Here is a 6000-nt window from a genome sequence, read left to right on the forward strand (position 1 = left end):
TGGATATATTAAGAGTTATCGGGAAAAAAAGGAGGTTTCCAGTTAAGGTGGTGGAATAGGTGGTCCCCAGGTCAATCTCTCCCACAAATCAACCAATTTACAACTGTTAAAAAGCTGGGACCACTAGAGCTCAAGGAAAGAAGAGGAGAGATCTATGGAGTGCACAAAAGCAGGAGAAGCCACAATGAGAAAAGGAAAGGATTGCTTCCACCATTTCGAGCCCTGGCTGCTGTAAGTCTAGTCCTGGTGAGCACACAGAGCAAAAGCTGGCAAAAGCTGCAGCTGTGCCCTTTGTATGAAGTTGCTTGGAGGAGGCAGGGGAGAAGAGGGCCTTGGTGACCCCGGGGCCAGCAAGACCACTAATAGGGTTCCCATGGACCCACGTAAGAGCAAGGAGCCACAGACAACAGAAAAAAGGAGGCACTCACAGGCTGGTGAGTCATTGCAATGGAACAGTGCATGGCGCGTCCCATGGGATGTGTTTGGAGAGTGGGAGAGATGGGCACACCAGGAGAACATCGGGGCACAGCATTGACAGCTGATCTGCCTCCCAGTCAGCACAGGCCCACTCAGTGGAGACTAGTCAGGAATATAGAACAGTAGGGGTGCAGTTTGCTCAAAAGATTCAGGCCCAGACCAGAGTTTCCACACAAGCCAAATGTACTGGTACTCACAAGACCTGGAAGTGCTTATGAGGTCAAAAATTAAGACCTGAGCTGCACAAAAAGCCTTCCCCAGAGAATCAACAGCAAAGCAGCAATTTAGCTCAACCATAGGGTTCAAGTGCTGGTACCCACAGGAAGATCCCCATTTTAGAAGTGAGCAAAGGATAACAAATTAGTTCCAGTGCAGAGTTTAAGTGATGGGAACCTCAAATAATCCAACACAGAGCTGAAAGAAAAAACAAAATACCCAGAGATCTGAGACAAAGTTTGATATTAGCCAGTAAAGGTCTAACACCACCAAAGAACACCTATAAAACCTAGAAAGACCAGAAGCCCCCTGGGCTCCCAAGCCAGGGACAGGGGAGGGCTGTATGCCTCAGCCATGCCCCTGACCACAACACCCAGCCCAGCAACAACCACCAGGCCACTGCTGGAAACACCCTGGGTTCCCGAGCTGGGGTGGTGGGGGGCCAAGGGCTTCAGCCACACCCTGCTGACATCTGCACTCAGCCAAGTGACAACCACCAAGCCACTGTTGGAAGCACCCCATGCTCCCGAGCCAGGGTGATGGGGGGCCAAGAGCCCCAGCCATGCCACCCCAACATCTGCAACCAGCCCAGCAATGGCCACTGAGCCACCACCAGAAACACCCTGGGCTCCCGAGTTGGGGCAGTGGTGTGCTGAGGGCTTCAGCCACACCCCCCTGAAATCTGCATCCAGCCCAGCAATGATGGAGCCTCTGCTGGGAGCCCCCTGGCTCCCCTGCCAGAATGAAGGGGGTGCCACGGGCCGCAACCATGCCCCCTTCCTTCCACCTCCTCCCACCCTATTTCCCTCCCCCTTCCTCTCTCTACCTCCTTCACAAATGCTCCGCAACATCTTAGAATGTAAAACACACATATATTAATAAAAAAATAAATTTGAAAAAAATAGTTATGGACTGAATTGTGCCCCACCCCACACCCCACAAGGCATATGTTGAAGTCCTATCCTCCAATACCTCATAATATGGACGTATTTGAAAGTAGGGTCTTTAAAGAGATGTTAAAATGAGATCATAAGTACTTGGGTAGGCCCCAGTACAATATGACTGATGTCCTTATAAGATGAGGAGATTTGGATTCAGACATATACAGAGAGAAACCATGTGAAGATACCAGAAGAAGTTGGCTCCTATGGTCTGAATGTTCTCCAAAATTCATGTGTTGAAATTTAATGGCCAATAATAATATTAAGGGGTGAGGTCTTTAGGAGGTGATTAGATCACAAGGGCAGAAGCCACACAAATGAGATTAGTGACCTTAAAAAAGGGCTGGAGGGAACCAGCAAGGCCCCTTTTACCCTTCTGCCTTCTGCCATGTGAGGACACCTAGAGAGCGCTGTGAGGAGTGGGCCCTCACCATATACCAAACCTTTTGTCACCTTGATCTTGGACTTCTCACCTCCACAACTGTGAGCAATGAATTTATGTTCTTTATAAGTTACCCAGTCTCGGGTACTTTTTTATAGTAGCCTAGACAGACTAAGACAGTGGCCATCTGTAAGCCAAGGAGAGAGGCCTCAGAAGAAACCAACCTTGCTGACACCTTGGTCTCAGACTTCTAGCCTCCAGAACTGTGAGAAAATAAATTTCTCTTGTTTAAACCACAGACAAAAAAAGTCAGTGTGATTTTTACAACCATGCCTGTTTTCATATCTATATATTTCAGATCTTGAAATAAAGTCAATAGTTTATAAAAATATGCAGTATTTGTTTTGTCACTTCACATATCACTTGGTAAACTGCAGGGCGTCTCAGGAAGTGTCAATACTCCTGGTATGAGAAGGATGGGGCCACAGCCACTATTCAGAGCTTGAGCACTGTCACACTGCCTGAGTTTGAAGAGTGACTCCTCTATTCCTAGTTATATAACTGAGGACATGTAATTTAACTCCCCTGTATCCCAATAGGGCTCACCTCAATAAGGTTGTGAAGACTAAATTAGGTAATTCATTTAAAGCATTTAGCACAGGGCCTAGACTATAGTAAATACTGAATAAATGTTAATTACTGCAAATTATCATTACACTGTATGGAAATTTTAACCCTTTCCCCCCCTACATGTATGTCTCCACCCCACGCTCCGACCAGGACTCCACACATTGCTTTATATTTATCAGATGCTCAATACTTTTTCAGTTGAATTGAATGCAATGATCCCCCATGTCTGTAGAAAAAAACTTCAGTCTCCTTAGTATTTATTTAAGATAGTGCCCCATTTTAGTCCCCACCTGTTTTTCCAATTTCAGTTTCTTCACCGCTTTATATAAATCCCCTGTACTAATCATAAAGTCTAAAACTACTCTCACATATGTCTTGGATTTTTCTATATCAGGAAGTTTCTTGAACTCTCCTCATTTCTCGAAATACACTTCCCTCTTCTCTGTACCTTCTATAATTTAACCAACTCTTTAAGACTGAAATTAAATTTATCTCTCATGGCAATGCTTCTAATCTTTTTTGATGCACAAAATCCTTTAAGAATTTGATAATTCTCTCTCAGAAAAAAGAATGCACATATACACAAACCTTCCAGTTTTGGAAGTTTCACGACCCCCTGAATCGTGGTCCAGCCCTCCATCAAGCGCCCCCCACACCCCCCTGTGCTACCATCACCATCACAAAACAACTGTTATTCTCAATGCCCATAGTAATTATTCTCTGGACTAATATATTGTCCCTTCTTTTGATGTTTACTTTCATTTTTATGTGTTTTTCTCCTCATCCAGAGTGTTAAGTTTCTTGAGGATGAACATACCGTCTTATTCGTCTTTATTTGCCCATAATGACGAGCCATTGTGCCTCTAGCGTGTTAAGAACAGAGTAAGGGTTTGTTGACTAATTGACACCTTATCCTCTATATCCTTTCCTCAGGTGAGCTCATTCTGGCCCCTGGTTTTAAGCATTTTGTATTTACTCACGGCTGCCAACTTTATGCTCCAGCCTAGACATTGTCCCTCAATTCTAGATTCACATCTCCCACAGGCTACTTGGAATTTTGATGCGGATGTCCAATCGGCATCACAGACCTCCCATGTCAAGAAGGGTTGTTAACGCCATGCCGCAGCTGTTAATGCCACACTTCTCTTCCCCCAAGCCAACCGTGTTTCTATCCCAGTCTTTTCCATTTTAATATGTGGCGCTTCCATCAATTTAGACGTGGTTCTTCCCTTCTTCTCTGCCCATCCCTATCCCATTCTTTAATAAGTGCTCTCAAATCAACCTCCAGAACGCATCTCAAACCCATTCCCTACTCTCTATCTCCAGAGTCACCACATGGTGCAAGCCCTCAACCCTCCTACATGGCCTCCAAACGGCTCCCCTGCTCTCTCCTTGCCCCTCTGCAATTCATTCTCCAGCAGTTTTTACAAACAGAAATCAATTCTGCCACTCTCTCAAAGTATTTAAAGCACGAACCCCTCACTGCAGTCTACAAGGACAAGTGTGATCTAGTTCCCACCTGTTCCTCCAGGGCTGCTCGTTCTAAACTCCAGTCACAGGAGCTTCCTCTGTGTTCCTCCAACAGCACTCTTCCCTGCCTTGGGATATCAATCTGCCTGAAAAACTCTTTTCCTTTCTCCTAGCTCTAAATGTCTAAAATGTCTCATCCTTCATATTTTAGCTTAATCATCATTTCCTCATGGGATCTTCCCTGACCACTGTATCTAAAGCAGGACTTAGAAGGGACATGTCAGGGGCGTTCTTGTCAAGATGGCAGAATAGACAGTCCCCAGTGTCACGCTCTCCCACAAATCAACCAATTTACAGCTATAAAAATGTAACAACAGCCAAGCTGGGGCCACTGGAGCTCAGGGAAAGAGGAGGAGAGACCTACACAGTGCATGAAAGGGGAGAAGCCATGATGAAAAAAAGAAAAAACTGCTCGGAGCATTTCGGGCCGTGGCCGCTTTAAGGATGGAACTGCTGAGTGCACAGAGCAGGAACCGGCAGAAGCCGCAGCTGTGCCTTTTGGATGAAGTTGCTTGGAGGCGGCAGGGGAGAAGAGGGCCTTGGTGGCCCCCAGGACACCAAGACCACTAATAGGGTTCTCATGGACCCACGTATGAGTGAGGAGCCTGAACAGCTGGAAAAGGGGAGCCATTCAGAGGCCAGTGAGTCATCGCAAGGGACCAGCACAAGGCGTGTCCCATGGGAAGTGTTTGGAGCACAGGAGGTGGGGGAGACGGGCCCACGGGGGAACACTGGGGCACAGCAAGGACAGCCGGTCCAACCCCAGTCAGCACAGGACCACTCAGAGGAGACCGGTCAGGAATGCAGAATGGGGTGCAGATTGATGAAAAGACTCAGGCCCAGATCAGAGTTTGTATACAACCCAGGTGCACCCCATCTCTGGAGAGCTGGAAGTACCTATAAGGTCAACCATTAAACCCTGAGCTGCACAAAAAGACTTCCCTAGGGAAACAGCAGCAAAGCAGCAATTTAGCTCAACCACACAGCTCAAGTGCTGGCTCCCACAGGAAGTTTGCCCATTTTAGAAGTAAACAAAGGACAAAAAATTAGTTCCAGCCCAGGCACACCACCAGTGCCTTGGGCCCACCAGGGGCCCACCAGGGGACCTGAGGCATCGATCTGGGGACTGGACCCCCTCCCACAACCAGGCACACCACCAGCACCAAGGAGCATGCCAAAAACATCACCTCCATGTGGGTAGCCCACCACAGCCCCCACAGTAACTACAGTTGCCACAAAAGTGGCTATATATCACAACCACCATGCAGATGGTCCACACCCAGAGACTGGAGTGCATTGACACAAGGAGAGTCACCAGCAGAGACCAAAGAAAAGAATAGGATGTCTCTCTACACAAAGCCCATTCTGACCTGAACACAGATCATCTAGGCAACAGATCAACAGAGTAACCATTACTCTTTCAGAAGAAGAGAAGAAATCTAGGGTTATCAGAGGTGGGAGGGGGGAGGGAGAGGGGGGTAGGATGAGATTGGACAAGGGGCATAAAGAATAAGTACAATTTGTAACAATATACATGCTAGTAATATTGATTTGATCCACATATGTCAACATTGAATCCCAAAAATATGTGTAGTCAATTATGATTCAATAGAAAAAGAAAAAAAGAAAAAAAAGAAAATTGAACAAATAAACTGAGTACCTGAACAAGTACACTGAAGAAATAGTTCAGAGATATTATAATTTTACTACTTGGTCACAGTATAACTCTATGGACTAGAAATGTTTATTCCAGAAAAAGAAAATTAGTGTTTTTGAGAATCTAATTTTTGACTTTTTTTTACATGTGCCTTATTGACCTCCAGT

Source organism: Cynocephalus volans, chromosome 9 (assembly GCF_027409185.1).
Source record: "Cynocephalus volans isolate mCynVol1 chromosome 9, mCynVol1.pri, whole genome shotgun sequence".
NCBI classification, from domain to species: domain Eukaryota; kingdom Metazoa; phylum Chordata; class Mammalia; order Dermoptera; family Cynocephalidae; genus Cynocephalus; species Cynocephalus volans.